Genomic DNA, 24,457 nt, shown 5'->3' with positions numbered 1-24,457 from the left:
ACTTCGTTCTGAGCAGCCAACCATTTTCTAGCCATGTTTCGTATGTGTACTCCTCGTAGAGTTCGTGCTGTGCAGGGGCTTGGTGTTGGGGTCCTGACCTTGACACAAGTCCAGTCCATGAACAGGGTGGGGAGGAGTTCATGGACCAAGAATTGGTTGCTTCAGCGTGACCAGTTCTCTCATATGCCTTTGCTCCGTGAGATCCGTGAGAATAATCCTGATGATTTCAGGAACTTTCTCAGGATGACGGACCCCGTGTTTCACCGTTTGTTGGCTTCGCTGACCCCCTATATCAGCAGGCAGGATACCTGCATGAGGCAAGCCATCACTCCGGAGCAGAGGTTGGTCGCTACCCTGCGGTATTTGGCGACAGGGAGAAGCCTGCAGGACTTGAAGTTCTCGACAGGCATCTCCACCCAGGCTCTGGGGATCATCATCCCAGAGACCTGTTCTGCCATCATACAGGTCCTGCAGAAGGAGTATATGAAGGTAAGATTTTTATCCTTTTATATCACATTTTATTGTATTGAATGTTTGATAATATCTTGTATTTATTTCCTCATTCCCTAATTACCATGATTGTAATATGCTGTGAATGTCCCCTTTGTTCTCATGCATGCTGGATTTTTATGTAATTATTATTTTTGGTCCTTCATACATATTTGCCCTTCACTAACCTCCCCAGCATGGTGTCTCCTGGCCCTATATTCACCTCATGTAGTCACTTAACAATGTATTTTATCAGCTCCATAGTAGTGCTTTACCCCAAACACCCCCTAAAATGTTTGGAAATGTTATTTTTGATTTAAATTCAGGCAGAGTGCCAGAGGCTTTTTTTTTTGTGGTGTCCCCAAATAATTTTTAGTAACCCTTCCTCCCCCAACTGCTAAGTCAGCTGATCCCAATTCTCTATCTATCCTCAATCATCTATCTGCTGACTTTGCCAAACCCATACACACTATACCCACCTCTTTACTGGTCAGATTTATGGATGAATTCCCCAAAGCATGTAGTGCAAGGGCCTGCCTGTATACTTTCAAATGATACTGTTTAAAGTTTTTGTATCCTATTATTATCTTGACAGGTAATAGCAGAATGTCCAAATGTCCTCAAATGTGTACAATGTGTATTTATATCTTTGTATTATGACACTTCTTACCTGTCCAGTGGGCTGCCAATAGTGTAACTAAGGAGGGGCTGTTCCAAGTAATACCCATTATTTAGGCATTCATCTCTCAATGAAGTGAAGAGGGTTACCTGTCCAAGATTTCCACACACCCCCTATAATGTTAGAAATGGCCCATGAGAGGGGGGGGGGGGATATGATAGGTGTACCTTATACTTTGGCCTTGCTAAATTCCCCTTACTAAATGCTATCTGGAGGTTGCCCCATAATGTTTGTGTCTAATCTGTCTGCCATGTTTCTGTGAAAAAATAGTAATGTTTATTGTTTTTTCCTCAACAGTTTCCTTCCACGCCACAGGAATGGCAGACTGTGGCCTCCCACTTTGCCCAGCGGTGGGACTTTCCTAACTGCGGAGGGGCAATTGATGGGAAACACGTCCACATCGTCCCACCACCCAACTCGGGGTCGTACTATTATAATTACAAGGGGTTCAATAGTATAGTGATGTTGGCGGTGGTGTCGGCTAATTACGACTTCTTGTATGTGGACGTGGGGAAGAATGGCCGGATGTCCGATGGTGGAGTCATCGCCCAGACGGAGTTCTACAGGCGTCTCCAGAATGGCAGCTTGGACTTGCCAGCTCCAGAGGACAATGTTGAAGGACTCCCATTTGTGTTCGTTGCTGATGAAGCGTTTGCGCTGGGGGACCACCTGATGCGGCCATTCCCAATGAGGACTCTCACCCCGGAACAGAGGGTTTTTAATTACCGGCTGGCCAGAGCCCGAAGAGTGGTGGAGAACACATTTGGAATCCTGGCCAGCCGGTTCCGCCTATTTATGACACCCATCCATATGGCGGAGTATAAACTGAACCATATTATACTTGCGTGCTGTGTTCTCCATAACTTTTTAAGGAAACATTCGGCCAACTATGCTGGCTCAGTTGGGCCTGAGGCCAGAATCATACATCAAACCACACTGACGGCGCTTGAAAGTGGCCGTCCTGGCTTGCCCTCCCTGAGTGGCCGTGATGTCCGGTTACGCTACCTGGAGTTCTTTGCGGGTAGGGGGGCTATCAATATGCCAGACAATCTGTGAAGCCTTTTTATACTAAAAAAAAAAAAAAATTCTTTGTGGACATTTACTGCTTGTGTTTGTTTTAGCTGACCCTGACAGAAATGTTTTGAGTGCAGAAAATGGCGTGATTGTGTAACCTTATACAAAGCACTGTTGGCTGTTATTTACTAAATGCAAAAACACATTTCACTACAAGTGCACTTGCAACTGCACTGAAACTGCACTTGTAGTGCAAAGTGGATTTGCCCTTAGGAAATAACCCCCATTTTCTCATAAAACAACAATTACATCACCCCAAAAGTGTTGTAGCGTTGAGACAATAATCCACACATTCTTGATTAACAATCTTTTTAATACCTGCACAATCACATGTGCATTTACCAAAGGTTTTTCAAACAAACCAACATGTTTGTTGTATAACAATTTTTGTGGTGGCATTATCCAAAATCAAAATGTCCATTTTATAGAAAACAGGCCTGTGTAAAACCAACAAGAAAAGACACAAATCTTGAACTTACAAACGTCACATTTGGTCGAATTTGAAGGCAATATCAGACATGAGTATTTAGGAACTGTGTTTGATATTGCGTTCAGATGGGGGAAATCACCCCGGGAAAAGCCAAATTTGGAAGATGCACGCCAATTTACCAATGTCAACATGTGCTAGCTGCCATCACGGGGGATCAAGAGATGTGTTTTGGGGGAGAAACCCCTTCCTCACCGCTACTTTATTATTGAGGAAGGGGTTGCACCCCCAAAACGCGTCCATTGATCTCCCGTGATGGCAGATAGCACATGTTGGCACACTGTGTACATCCTCCAAATTTGGCTTTGGGAAAAATCACAAAAACATTTAGCACATTGTAGCACACAAAAGAAGAAAGTGATTTGGAGGGGTTTTAAACTCGCCCCAAAACATCAATGATGTTTTTATATTTTGGAATAACATCATTGATGTTTTGCTTGATGATTTCCAATTGTAAATTACACCCCATGATCTCCCCGATCAGGATCTGGGCACTTTCGGATGTGAAAGGATCTGGATCCACAACATCACGATCACCTAAAAAGAGAGGAACCCCAAAATAAATTAGGTTTAAAAAAAATGCCGCCATCCATCTCTTATCTGAGCCTGTGGTTGCAGACATTCACCTGTTGTGGTGACTAGTTCCACCACGTCTTCATTCTCCTGCTCAGCTTGTGTTGGGGGGATTTCCCCTTCTTCCAGAGGGGGGGCTCTGGTCTCCTCAGATGAGGGGTGTCCTCCGAGTCTTTTATCCCCTATGTAAAACAAAAATGATATACTTAGCACACAGATATTTAATGTCAGAACTATAAATAGGAAACATTGCTTGGAAGTGAGGTACAATTGTCTATTTTAGCAGAATTCCAAGATGTAGCTTTTTTAGTGTCCTTTGTCAACCTGCAATACTTTACCTGTTTTGTACAAGCGTCACAGATGGAGACCCCCTATAGTATACACTGGAGCACCTGTGTGGCCCCCCTAATAAAAATGGTGTTCTTTTGTCCCACACTATAGTGCTTCAGTGTCCAGATGTGAAAACAGCTGCTCAGTGTCCTCTCCTTACACAGAATCTAGTTTGCATTTCATTCTAGTAACAAAGCCATCTACACAACCCAATTCTTTGAAGACAAGTATAGGGCGTCAAAATGGTGGCCAAATGCATATGGGCTAAACAATGGTATTTTATAGTTGGAACAAAAAATGTTTGATCCGAACGAATAATGTGCCCATGAACATAAAAGTTGCCATTTTAAACTGTACAACAGTTCCTAAAAGCACATGGAGCAGCACGAACGTAATAAACACAAAAAGAATAGGAACACAGCACAACTACTTACTTTTTTGCAGCACTCTACGGATCTTTCTGTACTGCTCATGTTCTCGTAATTTCAGGTCCGACCACCGCTTCCTGAGCTGATCTTTCGATCGTCGTACCCCGAATTTCCGGTGCAGACTCTTGACCACTTTCGCAATTATCTTGGCCTTTCTGACATTGGGGTTGGGGTAAGGCCCATACTTTCCATCATAGTCGGCCTTCTTCAGGATGTCCACCATCTCCAACATCTCCCCAAAGGACATATTTGAGTCCTTAAATCTCCTTCTGGATCAGGGCGTTTCAGGCTCCGGCCTTTCCTCCTCCTCCTCGTTGCTACAATTAGCACGCACCTGCTGTCTATCCGCCATGTGCTCTTCCCCCACTGCGCCGAACGAAAAGGGGCGGGGAATAGACTAGAAAGAACGTCAGGGGCGGGCGGAGTTATACGCATGCGCAGTGTGTATAAAGCGTAACACACGTGCGTATTACGTACGATCTGTGAGCGGAGGAAGGAGCATCGGAGACGCCGATCGTGATAACGAAGGTAAGATCTAAACTTGCGCCTATACTGCTTCGAAATGGAAGCCTATATTGTAACAAGATTAGGGGAGTTTTGCCTGACATTAGGGTTTGTCTTGTGTTGTGTCTTGCAGAGAAAATGGATGGGTTCAACGACCACAATTTCCTGCCCCTGTTCATAGACAAGTACAGGGAGCTGCCCTGTCTGTGGCAAGTGAGACACCCCCACTATAATCACAAACAAAAGAGGCAGGCAGCGCTGGAGAAACTGCTGGAGTTGGTGACGCCGGTGGTCCCCACAGCAACCATCCCTTATTTAAAAGCCAAAATTGGTGGCCTGAGGAGCACTTATCTTAGGGAGCGCAAGAAGGTCACAGATTCCCAGAGATCCGGAGCTGCAGCAGATGACGTTTATGTCCCCAGGCTCTGGTACTATGAGAGACTGCGATTTCTGTCAGACCACACTGAAGTCAGGGAATCCCTCTCCACTCTTCCTTCCACGCTTCCTTCCACCCCAGCTGAGGCTTCCAATGTCCAACCTGGGCCTTCCAGCCAGGAAGAAGTGGAGGAGCCCAGCTGGAGTCAGGTATAGCATTCTTCTACAGATTTCTGGTCAATAAATAAATGATGTTTACTAGATGTTATTATTGATCACTAATTGCTGATTAAAAAAAGTGTTTGACATATCAATAGACAGAAGTGGGCACCCAAAATTGGGACAAGAATGAAAAATGCTGGGCTCAGAAAGATAGTCTGTTATATTTGTTAACATTCAATTTGCAGCAGTCAGGAGGTGAAAATTGTGTGTGATTGATTGAAAAAATACTAAAACTATGTCCCTTTTTCATACACAGGAAGACCTCAGCCAGGAGGAGGTTGTGGAATGTGGCAGTCAGGAGGAGGCGGGGGTTGGTGGCAGCCAGGAGGAGGCGGGGCTAAGTGTCAGCCAAGAGAAGCCTGGGACCAGTCGCAGCCTGACTGAGTCTCAGGTCCCTCCCCTCCGCCTGCCATATAAACGAGCCAGGAAGGCCACTCCGAGTCCAGTGCAGGATTCAGCGTTCAGGCTGATCCAGGAGGCTTCTGCGTCCCTCAGAGCCTTACCCACTCCTGAAGAGACCTTTGCCTGCATGGCTGCCACCAAATTGCAGGGCATGCAGGAGGGTCAACGCAGGCTCTGTGAGGACCTGCTTTATAAAGTCCTACGTAAGGGGGTGAGTGGGGAACTAACACCCAAGACCGACGTGGTTGAGTTGGACCATCCTCCTCCTCCTCCTGCTGCCACAACTCCACCACCAAAGCCACCGCGTGGAAGGAGGCGTGGAAAGAAGACCAGAGAGTGATGACCCTGGGTTCAGTCTGGTCTGACAGAAGATGCAGTCTCTTGTATGACCACAGCCTGGGGACACAGATGTCATCTGCTGCTTTCCGGATCTCAGGCCACCAATTTGGCTTTCAAATTATTGATGTGTGCCCTGGGGGTCCAAGGCTTCGCCCATTTCTGCAGTTTCTCCAGCGTTGCCTCCCTCTTTGTTTAGTTGTGACCCCTTAATACAATTTTTTAGGTAAATTATACTCTCCTGTGTGTGTTTTCATCCAAAAAGGACAGTTTGTTGGTGAGGATTCAGGTACATTTCTAACATAAAATGTGAAATTAACAAGGGACAACAACACCAAACAATCTCCTACAGATTAAATAGAACAACATATCAATGGTGTTGTGGGAACTTGTCACAAAAAACACACACAAACATTTTCAGGAGTACAAATCAAAATCGCAAAAAAAATAAAAATAAAATACAAACACAAAAAAAAATCTACATTAAAGCCAAAAAATATATAAAAAATATACAAAAATATGTTGTCAGATGTGAGAAATCAAAATATATTGAGGGAATCACGATAAATAGTAACGAAATAAGTTTGTGAGAAGTGTGTGTGAATATGAGCAGCCAAAATACTTAATTCTTGTCCAGGGGCGGATCCAGAGTCTAGTCTCGGGAGGGGCACTGCCAGAAAATATATTTTTTTGGGGTACATTTATCGGGGAAATGGCTGGTGTTGGCGCTTCAATCATCACGGCACCATGGTTGTTATGGTGTCAGGATGATTAAAGCGCATTATTACCATAATTACATTGTTATAAAAAATTAAATAGTTTAACTCACCATAATGCAGAATCAGTGGGAGCCCCGAGTGTGTCACTTGCCACGTCACCTGTCACTAGATGCAGATTGTCACTTGCCACGTCGCCTGTCACCAGATGCAGATTGTCACTTGCCACGTCGCCTGCCACGTTGCAGATTGTCATTTGCCATGTCACTTGCCACGTCGCCTGCCACTGTGCGGATTGTCACTTGCCACGTCGCCTGCCACGTTGCGGATTGTCACTTGCCACGTCGCCTGTCACCAGATGCAGATTGTCACTTGCCACGTCGCCTGCCACGTTGCGGATTGTCACTTGCCACGTCGCCTGTCACCAGATGCAGATTTTCACTTGCCACGTTGCGGATTGTCACTTGCCATGTCACTTGCCACGTAGCCTGCCACATGTTGCGGATTGTCACTTGCCACGTCGCCTGTCACTTGCCACCTGCTAAGGTGGTCTCTTGTGTCCCAGAGACAGGCAGCAGAGAGATGATGTAATCTCTCTGCTGCCGCAGCTGCCTGCATGGAGGGGGGGAAGTTGAACTGCAGGGATGCAGGGCGGGCGCCGAGAGATGATGTCATCTCTCTGCTCCCCCGCCCACCGGCTCCCTGATTGGTCAGCAGGCAGCAGCCCGCCCACAAACACATTGAGCGGCGGCTCTCCCTCGCCTATGGAGCCGCCCGGCGGCTCCCTCACTTACTCCCTCATTCACCGAGCCGCCCAGCGGCTCCTTCAGTCACCGAGCCGCCCAGCGGCTCTCTTAGTCACGGAGCCGCCCAGCGGCTCTCTCAGTCACGGAGCCGCCCAGCGGCTCCCCCAGTCACCGAGCCGCCCAGCGGCTCCCTCAGTCACCGAGCCGCCCAGCGGCTCTCTCAGTCACGGAGCCGCCCAGCGGCTCTCTCAGTCACCCAGCCGCCCAGCGGCTCCCTCAGTCACCGAGCCGCCCAGCGGCTCCCTCAGTCACCGAGCCGCCCAGCGGCTCTCTCAGTCACGGAGCCGCCCAGTGGCTCTCTCAGTCACGGAGCCGCCCGGCGGCTCTCTCACACACCCTGCTCTCAGTCACCTGCATTTCTCGGAGGGGGCAATTGCCCCGTTGCCCCCCCCCTGGATCCGCCCCTGTTCTTGTCACATTATAAAGAAGAAGAGAGTGCGCTGTATTAAACCATTTTGAACATTGCAGCGTGACGAAAGTGCTGCATCCATTGCGAACGCTAAGTTTACCAGAACTAGCTGTTCCGTCTTGGAATTTCTTCTGAGCATGCGTGGCACTTTGTGCGTCGGAACAGGCCCCACACGGTCGGAATTGACACGATCGGATTTTGTTGTCGGAAAATTTTATCTCCTGCTCTCCAACTTTGTGTGTCGGAAAATCCGATGGAAAATGTCCGATGGAGCCCACACACGGTCGGAATTTCCGACAACACGATACGATCGGACATTTTCCATCGGAAAATCCGACCGTGTGTACGGGGCATTACTCAAATATATGTGCCAGTTAGTTAAAATATTTAGTGTAAAGGCTGGGTGTGTGTTCATTGATGTGTGCATTCAGTGTGCATGAACCCTTGAATTTCAATGTAATGCCCCGTACACATGATCGGACATTGATCGGACATTCCGACAACAAAATCCATGGATTTTTTCCGACGGATGTTGGCTCAAACTTGTTTTGCGTACACACGGTCGCACAAAGTTGTCGAAATTTCCACTCGCAAAGAACGCGGTGACGTACACCACGTAGGACGAGACTAGAAAAGGCCGGTTCAGAACCAAGCGCGGCACCCTTTGGGCTCCTTTTGCTAATCTCGTGTTAGTAAAAGTTTGGTGAGAGATGATTCGCGCTTTTTAAGACTCCTGGTTATCAGATTGTTTTCTGCTGTTCTGTTTGTGCTTGTGGGTTTGTATCTGCTCTTCAGTGCGTGCAGCGAGTACCATTGACTTGTCATTGTGTTCTTGTTCGTTCGTTACTGTTTTTCAGGTCGCTCTTCACAGGCCCTGCTGTTCTTCAGTGCGTTCTGTTACTTCGTTCTGAGCAGCCGACCGTTTTCTAGCCATGTTGCGTATACGTACTCCTCGTAGAGTTCGTGCTGTGCGGGGGCTTGGTGTTGGGGTCCTTACCTTGACACAAGTCCAGTCCATGAACAGGGTGGGGAGAAGTTCATGGACCAAGAATTGGTTGCTTCAGCGTGACCAGTTCTGTCATGTGCCTTTGCTCTGTGAGATCCGTGAGAATAATCCTGATGATTTCAGGAACTTTCTCCGGATGACGGACCCCGTATTTCACCGTTTGTTGGTTTTGCTGACCCCCTATATCAGCAGGCAGGATACCTGCATGAGGCAAGCCATCACTCTGGAGCAGAAGCTAGTCGCCACCTTGCGGTACTTGGCGATGGGCAGAAGTCTGCAGGACTTGAAGTTCTCGACAGGCATCTCCCCCCAGGCTCTGGGAATCATTATCCCAGAGACGTGTTCTGCCATCATACAGGTCCTGCAGAAGGAGTATATTAAGGTAAGAATTTTATCGTTTAATATCACATTTTATTGTATATAATGTTTGCTAATATTTTGTATTTCTTTCCTCATTCCCTAATTACCATGATTGTAATATGCTGTGAATGTCCCCTTTGTCCTCATTCATGCTGGATTTTTAGGTAATTATTTTTTTGTCCTTCATACATATTTGCCTTCACTTACCTCCCCAGCATGGTCTCCTGGCCCTATATTCACCTCGTGTAGTCACTTAACGATGTATTTTGTCAGCTCCATAGTAGTGCTTTACCCCAAACACCCCCTAAAATGTTTTTAAATGTGATTTGGGCTTTGAATTCAGGCAGAGTGCCAGAGGCTTTTTTTTGGGGTTCCCCAAATCATTTGGAACCCTCTCTCCCCCCAACTGCTAAGTCAGCTGATAACAATTCTCTATCTATCCTCAATCATCTATCTGCTGACTTTGCCAAGCCCATACACACTATACCCATCTCTTTAGTGGTCAGATTTATGGATGAATTCCCCAAAGCATGTAGTGCAAGGGCCTGCCTGTATACTTTCAAATGGTACTGTTTAAAGTTTTTGTATACTATTATTATCTTGATAGGTAATAGCAGAATTTCCAAATGTGCTCAAATGTGTACAGTGTGTATTTATATCTTTGTATTATGACACTTCTTACCTATCCAGTGGGCTGTCAATAGTGTAACTAAGGAGGGGCTGGCCAAAGTAATACCCATTATTTAGGTATTTATCTCTCAATGAAGTGGAGAGGGTTACCTGTCCAAGAGCTCCCTCCCCCTATAATGTTAGAAATGGCCCATGAGAGGGGGAATATGATAGGTGTACCTTATACTTTGGTCTTTCAAAACTCCCTCAAATAAATGTTATCTTGATGTTGGCCAAGAATGTTTGTGTCTAATCTGCTTTCCCTGTTTATGTGCAAAATGACTAATGTTGTTTTTTTGTTTTGACTCCACAGTTTCCTTCCACGCCACAGGAATGGCAGATTGTGGCCTCCCACTTTGCCCAGCGGTGGGACTTTCCTAACTGCGGAGGGGAAATTGATGGAAAACACGTCCACTTCGTCCCACCACCCAACTCGGGGTCATACTATTATAATTATAAGGGGTTCAATAGTATTGTGATGTTGGCGGTGGTGTCGGCTACTTATGAGTTCCTGTATGTGGACGTGGGGAAGAATGGGCGGATGTCCGATGCTGGAGTCATCGCCCAGACGGAGTTCTACAGGCGTCTCCAGAATGGCAGCTTGGACTTGCCACCTCCAGAAGACAATGTGGAAGGACTCCCATTCGTCTTCGTTGCGGATGAAGCATTTGCGCTGGGGGACCATCTTATGCAGCCGTTCCCGATGAGGACCCTCACCCTGGACCAGAGGGTTTTTAATTACCGGCTGGCCAGAGCCAGAAGATTGGTGGAGAACACGTTTGGAATCATGGCCAGCCAGTTCTGCCTATTTCTTACACCCATACATATGGCAGAGTATAAACTGAATCATATAATCCTGCCGTGCTGTGTTCTACACAACTTTTTACGGCAACATTCTGCCAACTATGCTGGCTCAGTTGGGCCTTGTTGTGGAAAATGTTATATTAATGTATTGTCATAAGTCTCCCAGTGTGTGATCAATTGTAGCCCGCTCTAAAGAGCTGACTGGGGCAGACCAACACTGGTTGAGATCCATTTGGTAGTGAAAAGCTCTTTGGGGATGAAGAGAAATGTTTGTGGAGTGGGGACATGTCCGCCAGCTAAGGGCCCCTGTGCGATGCATAGAACAATCGTCTGGTGGGGGTGTGTTCACTCTGCAAAGACATTATCGGTTTAACGAGTGTGCTCTCATGTTGCCCCTGTGTGCCTGATCAACACATTTGTGGCCCAATGAGTGTACGCCTGCCGATAATCTCTCGTCCACAAAGACAGTAGAATAATCCAGGTATACATTGTTCTCTGGAACAATGTATAATAGGGATTTCTATCAACGGAAATATGGGAGTCTTTTGGGTTGTTCTGGTTGGAGACAGGGTTAATGTTTGAAAGCCATGTGGCTTCTAAAAACATACATGCACTCTGTCTCTGTTCAGACACACCCATAAGACTCCTGTAGTCATTGTTCATTGGTTGTTGCATTTTCCTGTGTTGTTAAATCCTTATATGGTCACTTACATCCTGTGAGGTCACAAGCTTTGTAAGAGTTGTGTTTGGCTGTTGGAGGCCGAACCCTCAAGCTTTGGGACTTCATATGGATATGCTAATAAAGTGGCCGACTCAGACAGCTGAGGGAGGCTGGTTGCAGTGTGTTTTTTGGAACTGGAAGCATGAGGATGTGATTATTTGTGAGCATGAGGCACACACCAGAGGATGAGCTAGACCAGAGGAAAGACATATGATCAAAAGGTGAGATGCATTTATATCATTAGACAAAATTGTTATTATGATTAGAAACAGGAGATTTGGCTGTGTGCTTTGCGTACAACCAAATTTCGCTGACAGAATGGCGAGCCAGAACGTAGGAGTGAACAGAACCTCCTTCAGAATTGGATCATTAAGATGTGCTGGAGAGGGTCTGCTTCGTGAAAAGAACAAATTTTTCGTCTTTTGAAATAATGCTAGAAGTTTGATCGTATGTCTGGTGTGTGCCTGTGTGTGTGTGTGCCTGCGTGTGTGTGTGCCTGCGTGTGCCTGCGTGTGCCTGCGCGTGTGTGTGTGACTGATGCTGTGTAACAAGTTTGTAATACATATGAGAAATAGAAATGTAGTATTATTTGCAGCCTGCAATGCGTGTGTGTGTGGCTGAGTAGTTTTGTAAGTAGCTGATCCTGTTTGTAAAGGTGCCATGAGTTTAGTGAAGGGGCAGGCATTGTTGTGTTTGTGTTGAAAGGGGCTACGCCCTGGGGGAAGGGAACTATAATGTTCTGAGAAAGACATACAAGCATTCACTGTCTGTATCTCTGTGTCTTGTTCCTGTGAAAACTGATGTGAACTGATTTTGAGGGTATGTTACAGCCATGTAATTGTGGGTTATGTGGCTTGGTTGTTTCATTGGATAGCATGTGTTCCTAAGTTGTGTTTTTTTGTAACTTTAAAACTTTTAAATGTTTGTCTAAGCGTTCATTTAGTATCTCAAATGTGTAATTTTGTGGGGAGAAATTTTTGGTTTTGGCAGGAAAATGGTTTTTGTCTGCTACTTCCTTTTGTTCTCTTGTTGTCTGCCATGTGACTATGGTCGGCCATTTTCTTTTCCTTTGTGTGTGAACTTTGAAATGTTTATCCATCTTGGTCAGTTTTGGCGGGAAAATGCGCCATTTTGTTGAGGTCTGGCCTTTGTTGTGGTCACCATGTGCATCGGCGCCCATTTTGAAGACCTGTGAGCCTTCCTATAGGGGAAGCTGCTCCATTGTTTTCCTTTGTGTGTGCAAAGCCATGTGCTTTAAGCTACAATATGTCTTCTAGGCACCATTTTGTGAATTCTATTTTTGTACTGTTTACATACTTTTCAAAGAAACTATTGCGTTTTCTGTATTGAATATTGGTTTTAAGTTGAAATGCCTGTCGCATATCCAAGTGCCCATGCATTGTTGGGACATGACAATAGAAGCTGTTTACATCCTGTGGGGGTCTCAGGTTTCTAGGTAATAGCATGGGGGAGTTCTAACTCTCAGAGTCAAATAGAGTGTATTGTTTAAGAAATCCTGGTTTGTCTTGTCATTTGTTAATGTCGGCCATTTTTCTGTAGTCCTGGTTTCATTCACCATTTTGCAGTGGACCGATTTTCGATTGCTGCAACTGCCTTTTTGTTTATGCTGAATTCCATTTCCAGTAGAATCATTTAGGTTTTTATTCCAGTTGTTTTAAAGAAGTTTATGTTTCTAGTGAAGATTTCTAATGTCTTGATAGACAAAATATGAAGCTATTTGAGGCTTCCCCTCCCCCTCCCTCTTCCTACTCAGGTGTGCAACAGGAAGTTGGTGGGAGGGGCTTGGGGTCTTTTGACTTGTGTTTGGAAGGACAAAATTATTATAATTTTTAAATTAAATTAAGGTTTTATACCGTAATATCATTTTGGGTAGAGAGCAAACAGGAGGCATCCAAGTTATTGTTGTAATATCGAGGTACAGAGAGAAGCCATAATATTGTTTTTGAATAGTGGAGGATTTCATGGTGTTTTTGTAGTTGTCGGACAAACACGTTTAGAAGGCTGTATATCGTGAGACTGGTCGGGCCGTGTATAATAGTCGGAATTCCAGTTCGTGATTGTATTAGCATAAACGTGAGGAGTAGTACGCTAACAGCCCCGCTCAGGCCGTGTATGATAATCGGGATGCCGGGGTCGATTATGGTGATAAAGGCGCAGACCATAATCGCTCCGAAAATAAAGCGCAGGGTTCTCTGGACGCAGAGTTCGCCAAAAAAAACGATTTGAATCGTCATGGGCAATAGGTCATCCATGCACCCCAGTCAGACAGCTACATAATACATGAAATCTGAGTTCTGAGGAAAAGGCCATTAAACCCCAGAAAGATTGACATAGGTGGTCCAAGGATACTATTTTGGGTATCCCTCTGGAGTTGATGTAGCGCGACTGTGGATTCATGAATCTGTAATGTTGAGTGAGTTGATGGATGCGTAGTTCACGTTTGTGTGATTAAAAATATACAGGCCTGTTTTTGAACTTTGTGTGGCTGGTCCATGCAAAGATTTTGAAATGCTCTTGTGCCTTTCAAATTATATTCTTTTCTATCGCTAAAAGAGTGAAGGCAGCATTCCATCTGGTCATTTTTATTTTTTCATTTTTCGTTTTTGGGAACTATGAAATATCACCCCACATTTGTATCTAAATGTTTGTCTTTGTTTCATTGTTTGTATGTGGTAACAAGATGTTTGAACCTCCCGTGACAGCCCTCTTGCTTGTCGCGGCTGTTGTATTTTAGGAAAAAAACGTGAAAGTAAGATTTACAGAGGGTTTAGTTATTGTCGGAATGTCAGTGACAATTTACCAATGTACATGAATGTTGTATTGTTTACCATTCTTTGAAGGATAGAGTAATAACCTTTGTTTATAAGTATCTTTTCAGGTCCAAAGAGTTTCTGAAAGTGTGTGTACAGGTGTATAAGAAGGTAAAAGTATCATAGGCTATTTCACTGTTTTATTCTGCACCATTCTAAACCCTGCATGTCTTCCTCCAGTTTGTAATGAGGAGGGAAGAAAAGGGGGGATGAGAGTGGTGAGAATGACACATTTTCAAACCAACAATACTAACCGCTCTAATTCTAACCAAGTTTGTGCCAAGATTGTCTTTCTTTGATAGAATTTGAATCAGCAAGCAGCAGTCTGGTGAAGGAGGCTCCCATCCCAGATGCTAAGAACCTTTTTGTCACTGGTTCCAGGTATTACACCCCAGATGGTAAGCCACGCACAGGTTATGCAGTGACCACAGTCCCGATGTCTGGGTTATTGTCATATGAGGTTTGTTTAAAGGTCAACCAAAAACAGAATTGTACTTTCCTCATTAGCTGTCACCTACATTCTCAGCTGATGAGGTGGGTGCAATCACTGTAACATGAACTTCAAAAGGTCCACCACAGGGTTCACAAGTCCATCCTGGACCCTGACACAATAACCAGTTTACATTCTTTCCAACCAGGTGACTGGGTCATTATAAAGAAGCTTGAGGGATGAGACCACGCCAGCCACTGCAAGAAGCTGATCAACCACAAAGAGTAGAGAAATGCCATGATGAGGTGCCCCTGTTGCCTGATTGGACGCATGACCAGAGCCTGAGCAGATGACCACATCTTCCTTGATGAGATGCCCCGAAGCCCGACCCACGTACAAGACACAGAGGATCCCAGACCGACCGGCGATTACTACAGCTCACCACGTCATCTCCAACAAAGTCTACATGTCAAGCCGTGTTTTACTTTTTATGGACTAAAAAGAAGATCAGGATTCATCGAGGGACACATGGGATCATATGACAAGAGGAGGGAACTGTTGTGGAAAGTTTTATATTAATGTATTGTCATAAGTCTCCCAGTGTGTGTTCAATCGCAGCCCGCTCTAAAGAGCTGACTGGGGCAGACCAACGCTGGTTGAGATCCGTTTGGTAGTGAAAAGGTCTTTGGGGATGTAGAGAAATGTTTGTGGATTGGGGACATGTCCGCCAGCTAAGGGCCCCTGTGCGATGCATAGAACGATCGTCTGGTAGGGGTGTGTTCCCTCTGCAAAGACATTATCGGTTTAACGAGTGTGCTCTCATGTTGCCCCTGTGTGCCTGATCAACACATTTGTGGCCCAATGAGTGTACGCCTGCCGATAATCTCTCGTCCACAAAGACAGTAGAATAATCCAGGTATACATTGTTCTCTGGAACAATGTATAATAGGGATTTCTATCAGCGGAAATACGGGAGTCTTTTGGGTTGTTCTGGTTGGAGACAGGGTTAATGTTTGAAACAGGAGATTTGGCTGTGTGCTTTGCGTACAACCAAATTTCGCTGACAGCCTGAGGCTGCAATTCCAAATGAACAAACCCTGACGGCGCTTGAAAGTGGCCGTCCTGGCTTGCCCCCCCTGAGTGCCAGTGATGTCCGGCTAAGATACCTTGAATTCTTTGCGGGTAGGGGGGCTATCAATATGCCAGACAATGTCTAAAACCTTTTTCAAATAAAAAAAAAAATACTCAAATCTTTGGTGACATTTACTGCTTGTGTTTGTTTTAGCTGACCCTGGCAGAAATGTGGTGAGTCCTGAAAATGGCGTGATTGTGTAACCTTACAAAGCACTGTTGGGTGTTATTTACTAAAGGCAAAGACACTGCACTACAAGTGCACTTGAAACTGCACTGAAACTGCACTTGTAGTGCAAAGTGGATTTGCCCTTAGGAAATAACCCCCATTGTCACAGAAAACACCAATTAGACCACCACAAAAGTGTTGTAGCGTTGAGACAATAATCCACACATTCTTGATTAACAATCTTTTTAATACCAGCACAATCACATGTGCATTTAGAAAAGGTTTTTAAAACAAACCAACATGTTTGTTGTATAACAATTTTTGGGGTCACATTAGAAAAAGTATAAATGTCCATTTAAGATAAAACAGGCATGTTTAAAACCAACAAGAAAGACACAAATCTTGAACTTACAAAGTTCACATTTGGTAGAACTTGAAGGCAATATCAGACATGAGTATTTACAAACTGTGTTTGATATTGTGTTCAGATGGGGTGAAGTCACCCCAGGAAAAGCCAAATTTTGAAGATACACACAAATTTACGAATGTCAACATGTGCTACCTGCCATCACGGGGGATCAAGGGACATGTTTTGGGGGTGCAACCCCTTCCTCACAGCTACTTTATTAGTGAGGAAGGGGTTGCACCCCCAAAACGCGTCCATTGATCTCCCGTGATGGCAGATAGCACATGTTGACACACTGTGTGCCTCTTCAAAATTTGGCTTTTCTCCAATTTGTCAAAAAATTTCAAAAATTTGTAGCACACAAAAAAACAAAAGGATTTGGAGGGGTTTTAAACAGTCCCTAGAACATCAATGATGTTCTTCATTTTTTGAAGAACATCATTGATGTTTTTCTTGATGTTTTCCAAGTCCCTATTACACCCCATGATCTCCCCAATCAGGATCTGTGCACTTTCCGAGGTGAAAGGATCTGGATCTACAACATCACGATCACCTAAAAAGATAGAAACAAAAAAACACCATGTATTATAAATATGCCAGCATCCATCTCTTACCTGAGCCTGTGGTCGCAGACACTCACCTGTTGTGGTGCCAATTTCCACCACGTCTTCCTCCTCCTGCTCTGCGTTGCTTGGGTGGATTTCCCCTTCTTCCAGAGGTGGGGGGTCTGTGGTCTCCTCGGATGAGGGGTGTCCTCCAAGTCTTTTCTCCCCATGTAACAAAAAATTGGTATACTTAGCACACAGATATTTGATGTCAGAACTATAAATATGAAACATTGCTTGGAATTGGGGTACAATTGTCTATTTTGGCAGAGTTCCAAGATGTAGAATTTTTAGTGTCCTTTGTCAAGCTTCAATACTTTACCTGTTTTGTACAAGCTTCACAGATGGAGACACCCCTATAGTATACACTGGAGCACCTGTGTGGGCCCCCTAATAAAAAGGGTGTTCTTGTGTCCTGCACTAGTGCTCCAGCATCCAGATGTGAAAACTGCTGCCGAGTGTAATCTCCTTACACAGAATCTAGTTTGCATTTCATTCTAGTTACAAACCCATCTACACAACCAAATTACTTTCAGACAACTAGGCCCCAAAAAATGTGGGCAAATGCATATGACCAAAACATTGGTGTTTTCTAGGCCGCACGAAAAATGTTTGATACGAACGAATAATGAGCCCATGAACATGAAAGTTGCCATTTTAAACTGTACAAAGGTTAAGAAAAGCACATGGAGTAGCACGGACGTAATAAACATAAAAAGAATAGCACAGCACAACTACTTACTTTTTTGCAGCACTCTCCGGATCTTTCTGTACTGCTCGTGCTCTAATTTCAGGTCCGACCACCGCTTCCTGAGCTGATCTTTCGATCGTCGTACCCCGAAATTCCGGTGCAGACTTTTGACCACTTTCGCCATGATCTTGGCCTTTCCAAAAAAAGCAAATTAAAATGAAAGGTCTGCAGTCACCAGTGATGCACCTCCATCCCTATATACATATACAAAAAAAAGAGAGTCGCCCTGGGACTTTAAATGAGGTGGTCACAGTCAGCCACTGAGTAACAAGAGTAAAGGCAGTATAAATGTTTATTAAAATTGATGTACATACATGGATAATATAGCATATTAGCTCAGCCAATGGATTTGCACATAATAAAGAAAATAATTAAAGTTGATACAAAGGTTATAAAATGCAATATATACAAATGCACACATCAGGAAACCCGACGCACGTTTCGCAAGATCATTGCTCGCTCATCAGGGGTGGATGCGGATGAGATGTATCTAAATAAACAAAAAGAGATCTTGGCCTTTTGGACATTGGGGTTGGGGTAAGTTTCATACTTCCCGTCATAGTCTGCCCTTTTCATTATGTCGACCATCTCCAAGGACATATTTGATGCCTTATATCGTCTCCTTCTGGATCGGAACGTTTCAGGCTCCGGGCTTTCCTCCTCCTCCTCCTCCTCCTCGTTGGTGTAATTATCATACACCTGCTCTGACTCCGCCATGTGCTCTTCCCCACTGCGACGAACGAGAAGGGATGGGGAATAGACTAGAAAGAACGTCAGGGGCGGGCGAAGTTTCACGCATGCGCAGTGTCTATAAAGCGTAACACGCATGCGTAGTACGTACGATCTGTGAGCAGAGGAAGGAGTAACGGAGGCGCCGATCGTGATAGCGAAGGTAAGATTTAACATTGGGCCTATACTGCTTCTAGATTGAGGCCTGTATTTATACAAGTTTAGAAGACTTTAGGCTGACATTAGGGTTTGTCTTGTGTTGTGTCTTGCAGTGAAAATGGATATCTTGAAAGATGAGGACTTTATGCCAATCTTCATAGATATGTTCAGGGAGCTGCCCTGTCTATGGGAGATAAACCACCCTGAATAAAAGAACCAAACAAAGAGGAAGGCAGCGCTGGATAATTTGTTGGAATTTGTGAAGCGGGTGATCCCCACGGCAGACATCACCTATTTGAAGATCCTAATTGGTGGCCTGAGGAGCACATATCTAAGGGAGCACAAGAAGGTCCAGGATTCCCAGAGATCAGGAGCTGCAGATGACATTTATGTCCCCAGGCTGTGGTACTATGACAGGCTGCATTTTCTGGCAGGTCAGACTGAACCCAGGTCAGCACTCTCCACTCTTAATTCCACGCTTCCTTCCCCCCCAGCTGAGGCTTCTGACGCCCAACCTGGGCCTTCCAGACAGCAACATGTGGAGGAGCCCAGCTTGAGCCAGGTATAGCATTCTTCTAAATATTTCTGGTTGTCCAATCAATGATGTTAACTAGATGTTAGTTTGGAGTACTAATTTATGATTGTGATTGATGAAGCCAAAACTAAAACCATGTCCCTTTTTCATACACAGGGAAGTCTCAGCCAGGAGGTGGCCGAGCCAAGCAGGCTGCCTGATATCCAGGTCCCTCCCCTACACCTTCAAAGACAAAGTGGCAGGAAGAGGAGTATCCTGGAGGAGGCTGCCATAGGCCTCTTTTGGAAGGCTACAGAGGCCCTGAGAACCCCCCACACTGTGGAGGAGGACTTTGCTGGCATAACTGCCTGCAAAATGATGCAGATGGAGGAGGGACAAGGACTCCTGTGTGAGTTCCTAATTTTGGAAGCTCTCAATAAGGGGTTGAGGGGCCAAATAACATGTGCTACCCACATTTGTGACCTCACACATGGTCCTCCTCCTCCTCCTCCTCCAGGTCCTACTCCTCCTCCTCCTCCTTCTTCTCCTCCTCCTCCAGGTCCTACTCCTCCTCCTGCCACATCCGGGAAGGAAGCGTGGAAGGAAGACCAGAGAGTGATGACCCTGGGTTCAGTCTGGTCTGGCAAAATATGCAGCCTCTTGTAGGACCACAGCCTGGGGACATAGATGTCATCTGCTGTTTTCATAATCTCTGGGACTTCTGGACCAGACTGCACTCCCTTATATATGGACTCCTCAGGCCACTGATTTTGCTGTAAAAGAATTGATGTCTGCCCTGGGGGTCAAAGGCTTCACCAATTTCTGCTGTTTCTCCAGCGTTGCCTCCCTCTTTGTTTGGTTCTGAGCCCTTAATAAAGGAATTTTGGGTTCAATTATACTTGCCTATGTGTGTTTTCCTTCAAAAAGGACAGTTTGTTGGTGAGTAGGCAGGTACATTTCAAAAATACAATGTGAAATTAACAAGGGACACCAACACCAAACAATCTCCTTGAGATTAAATAATACAAGATATCAATGGTGTTGTGGTAACTTGACACACAAAACACACACAAAAATATTATGGAGTAAAACACAAAAAAACACAAAAAAAAAAAAAAAAGCAGCCTTGAAAAAAAAAAAAAAATAATATTTAACAATAACCAAAAAAGAAATTTGGTCAGATGTGACAAATCAAAATATATTGAGGGAATCCCGATAAATAATAAAGAAATACGTTTGTGAGAAGTCTGTGTGAATATGAGCAGCAAAACTACTTAATTCTTCTAGCGTTATAAAGAAGAAGAGAGTGCGCTGTATTAAACAATTTAAAACACTGCAGCATGACGAAAGTGCTGTATCCATTCCGAACGCTAATTTTACCAGACCGAGCTGTTCCGTCTCAGAATTTCTTCTGAGCATGCGTGGCACTTTGTGCGTCGGAATTGTCCACACACGGTCGGAATTGACACGATCGGATTTTGTTGTCGGAAAATTTTATAGCCTGCTCTCAAACTTTGTGTGTCAGAAAATCCGATGGAAAAAGTCCGATGGAGCCCACACACGGTCGGAATTTACGACAACGCGCTCCGATCGCACATTTTCCGTCGGAAAATCCGACTGTGTGTACTGGGCATAAGTAAACTGGTGGTCTGTGAACCTGACACAATTTTAAATGCAATGTGTCATAAACAACAAATAAAATTTGAATTACTATAATATACAAATACTGTGCAATATAAATAAAGAATAATACTTCTAACGTGCAATAAATACCAAATTAATAACCATAGTATAATACAAAAATATAATGTTAGTATAAAGTGCTGGTGTATATAAACAGCTACTATATAACAAAATGGAGTTCTAAGGTGCTATTGTGCCAGTGAAGGGATCCTTTTGATACTCTGGTGAGCTTTCCGGTGAAACAACACTCTGTGCGTGCCTTATTCGTGCTCCTATTATGACTGCACTCACCAGATCCTTCACCCCCTCATGGGGTCATACACCTCCACAGTATGTGCCACTGTGTAGCAATGTGGCATAACACCATCCTTAATGTTGACTGCAATGCCACAAGGGCTGTATTGCGGGGTACAGAGACGGGAGGTGTCAGGGGCGCACCTGGGGCTCCGCACCACAACAACAATCGGCACCTCCACCGAGTGCACTCCACTGCATATAGTTTAGCTATATCTCACTGCAGTCCGTTCCTGGTGTACTCTTCCTAATAAACTTCAGGCAGGCGAATCAGTTATCTGCAGTGTATTTAATATATATATATATATATATATATATATATATATATATATATATATATATCCACTGCATACAGTTTAGCTATATCTCACTGCAGGCCGTTCCTGGTGTACTATTTCTAATATACTTTAGGCGGTGTACACAGTACCGTGCACCCCTAGTGCAGTTGCTACTACTTTTCTTGTGGTGTACACAGTACACAATACATACAGTGCACCCATAGTTGCTATTAGACTTCTGGTGGTGTACACAATACCGTGCACCCATAGTGCAGTTGCTACTACTTTTCTGGTGGTGTACACAGTACACAATACAGTGTAGTGTGGTGTTGCAAAACAAAATCCCCATCATGTCCGGAAGGCCACCAAAGAGAGGCAGACGCTCACAGGGACAATATGAAATTAAATGAAATATTAGATCAGAAATTGTAATTACCTGCCCCTGTTAAGCAGGGACAGCAAAATTGGGCCTTAGGTAGTGGTGGTGGTGCCCTAAACCAAAAATATTGTTGGAAGCTAGCATCATCAAGATTGAGGAGGAATAGGATAGTCACTCAGCATAGGCAGTCTTCAAGGGATCCCACATCCATAGAAAAATCAATCAGTTACATCAGCATCAGGTGCTTGATAGCTGCTGCTGATCCAAGACTGATTCATTTTTATGAATGTGAGCCTATCAAGGGAGTCTATGGACAGGCGCACTCTATGATACGTTACAAATCCTCCAGCAGCACTAAATGTGTGTTCAGAAAGAACGCTGGATGCAGGACAGGCCAGTAGATCAATTGCATATTGAGCAAGTTCTGGCTAGTGGTCCATCCTCAAGACCCAGTAACCCAGTGGATGCTCTATTGGAAAGGTCTCCCTTACTATCTCTGTCCTCCTGTAGCCTACTGTGGGCGTGAGCTGTGAGACCCTGGGGGTCGCGACCTGGAGCCAGTTGCAGCCCTGTCCATCCTCACCACTAGAGGCTCTGATGAACACCTGCTGGCTCTTAGACTCCATGCCCTGGGGAATCTTGCACTCTAGCCCCTGTGGGATCCGTGTAGGTGTTCCAGCTGACCCGCCTTCCTTAACCACCTAGACTCCCATCTGCAGCAGTCAGCCGTAGGGTCCACTACCTTTGCAGTGCACTCCTGACCCCAATCGTGTGCATCTGTCACCTGGCCTCAGGTGACCTGACAGAAGCCTCAGCAACACATTGTCCAGCACCAGGAAATTGTAACCTCACAGGGTCTGGAAATGCATTGCACAAACCTTTCTTCAAGGCCTCCTGAATATGTTTCATCCTCTGCTCCCTCTGCAAAGGCAGGATGAGTTCTGCAACCTTACCCTTGTAACATGGATCAAGAAGGGTTGCCAGCCAGTAATGATTCCTTCTCTTTGATACCACTATTCCTAGGGTCCTTACGCTGCATAGCCTCCCTGATTCTGCAAAGCCTGCGAAAGTTTGCAGAGGCATTCGATTCTGAGTCCTCTGGGTCACTAAGGATCACATGATCCGTAACAACCTCCTTCCAGCCATGTACAACTCCTTGGGTTTCTGGGGACTGAAAACCATCCCTTGAAGACTGCTGCTGAGTGTTATTCTCCACATCCATGCTGACACAATCCTCTTCCTCCTCCTCCTCTTCTTCCTGTGTGTTTGGCAGGCCTGCAGGAATAATATCTGGATAAAGGGGGCCTTGAGAGGTAAGGAAGTCCTCCTCTTCCTCACACTGTGCTGCCTCAAGTGCCCTGTCTATTATTCCATGAAGCGTATGCTCCAACAGGAAGACAAGAGGGACAGTATCACTGATGCATGCATTGTCGCTGCTCACCAACATTGTGGCCTCATCAAATGGTGACAGGACAGTGCATGCATCCTTGATCAGTAGCCACTGGCGTGGCGAAAAGAAGCCAGGGTCCTCTGACCCTGTCCTGGTGCCATACTCATACAGGTACTCATTGATGGCCCTCGCTGCGTATACAGCCACTGCAGCATTGCAAAGGTTGACTTCCACCTTGTGGACATGTCACAAATGAGGCGGTTGATGGGCAGGTTGCATTCTCTTTGAATGTCAGCCAGCCGAGCACTGGCATAGTATGACCGTTGGAAATTACCACAGACTTTTCTGGCCTGCCCCAGGAGTTCTTGTAAGCCTGGGTACCTGCTCAAGAACCGCTGCACCACCAAATTCAGCATGTGTGCCAAACATGGAACATGGGTCAAGTGTCCCTGTGAAAGAAAAAATAATGATAAATAAAATAATGGCGTGCAGCATATCAGGAGGCAGCAGACTTAGTCTTCCCCTATTAGGGACCTTACTTAAATAGTAAGAAAGACTTGAGATAAGTCAGATAGTTTAGGTGTGAGAGTAATAGTAGTGACTGTAGTTAGATTGGTGTGATTGTAAAATTTAAAAAAAAAAATTTTTCCCCTCTCTATTCTCTTTTCCTTTATGGATATGGTGAAATTTTGTTCCTATAACGCTAGAGGTCTTAACTTATCCATTAAATTCATTTCACAAACAGAAAATTGGTATAATTTTGTTTCAAGAAACACATTTTCGTTCGGATCATATTCCTAAAATACATAGTAGAAATGATCTAACATGGATACATGACACATTCCCTTACTCTAAGTCGAGAGGAGTGTCTATTGCATTCCACAGAGACCTACCTCATCAAATATTGCAAACATGGAAAGGTAGAGATGGTCCTTAATATTAAGGATCTTGTTATATGGAAAGATTTTTACAATTATACATTTTTACCTACCAAATTATGATCAAATTAAAAATGGAAAAAAGACCTTTGTGGATGCAGTGGATAAAAAAGCAGGAGTAGTAGTAATGGGAGGAGATTTCAATTTCATAATGAATCCAAAAACAGACACAACAGCAACTCATTTATATAGGAGTAATAAACAACTAAAAGAATTTAAACAACTATTGGAAAAGTATCAAATTGTAGGTACTTGGAGAGTGCAACATCAATTGGAAAAAAAATACTCATATTATTCAAATATACATAATATATCATATAATAGACTATTTTTGTATCGATCAAACAGGGTTAATGATGACTCCAAATACTCTTATTGGA

The sequence above is a fragment of the Aquarana catesbeiana genome, linkage group LG13 (genome assembly GCF_042186555.1).
Source record: "Aquarana catesbeiana isolate 2022-GZ linkage group LG13, ASM4218655v1, whole genome shotgun sequence".
NCBI classification, from domain to species: Eukaryota; Metazoa; Chordata; class Amphibia; order Anura; family Ranidae; genus Aquarana; species Aquarana catesbeiana.
This window is presented reverse-complemented; position numbering follows the sequence as displayed.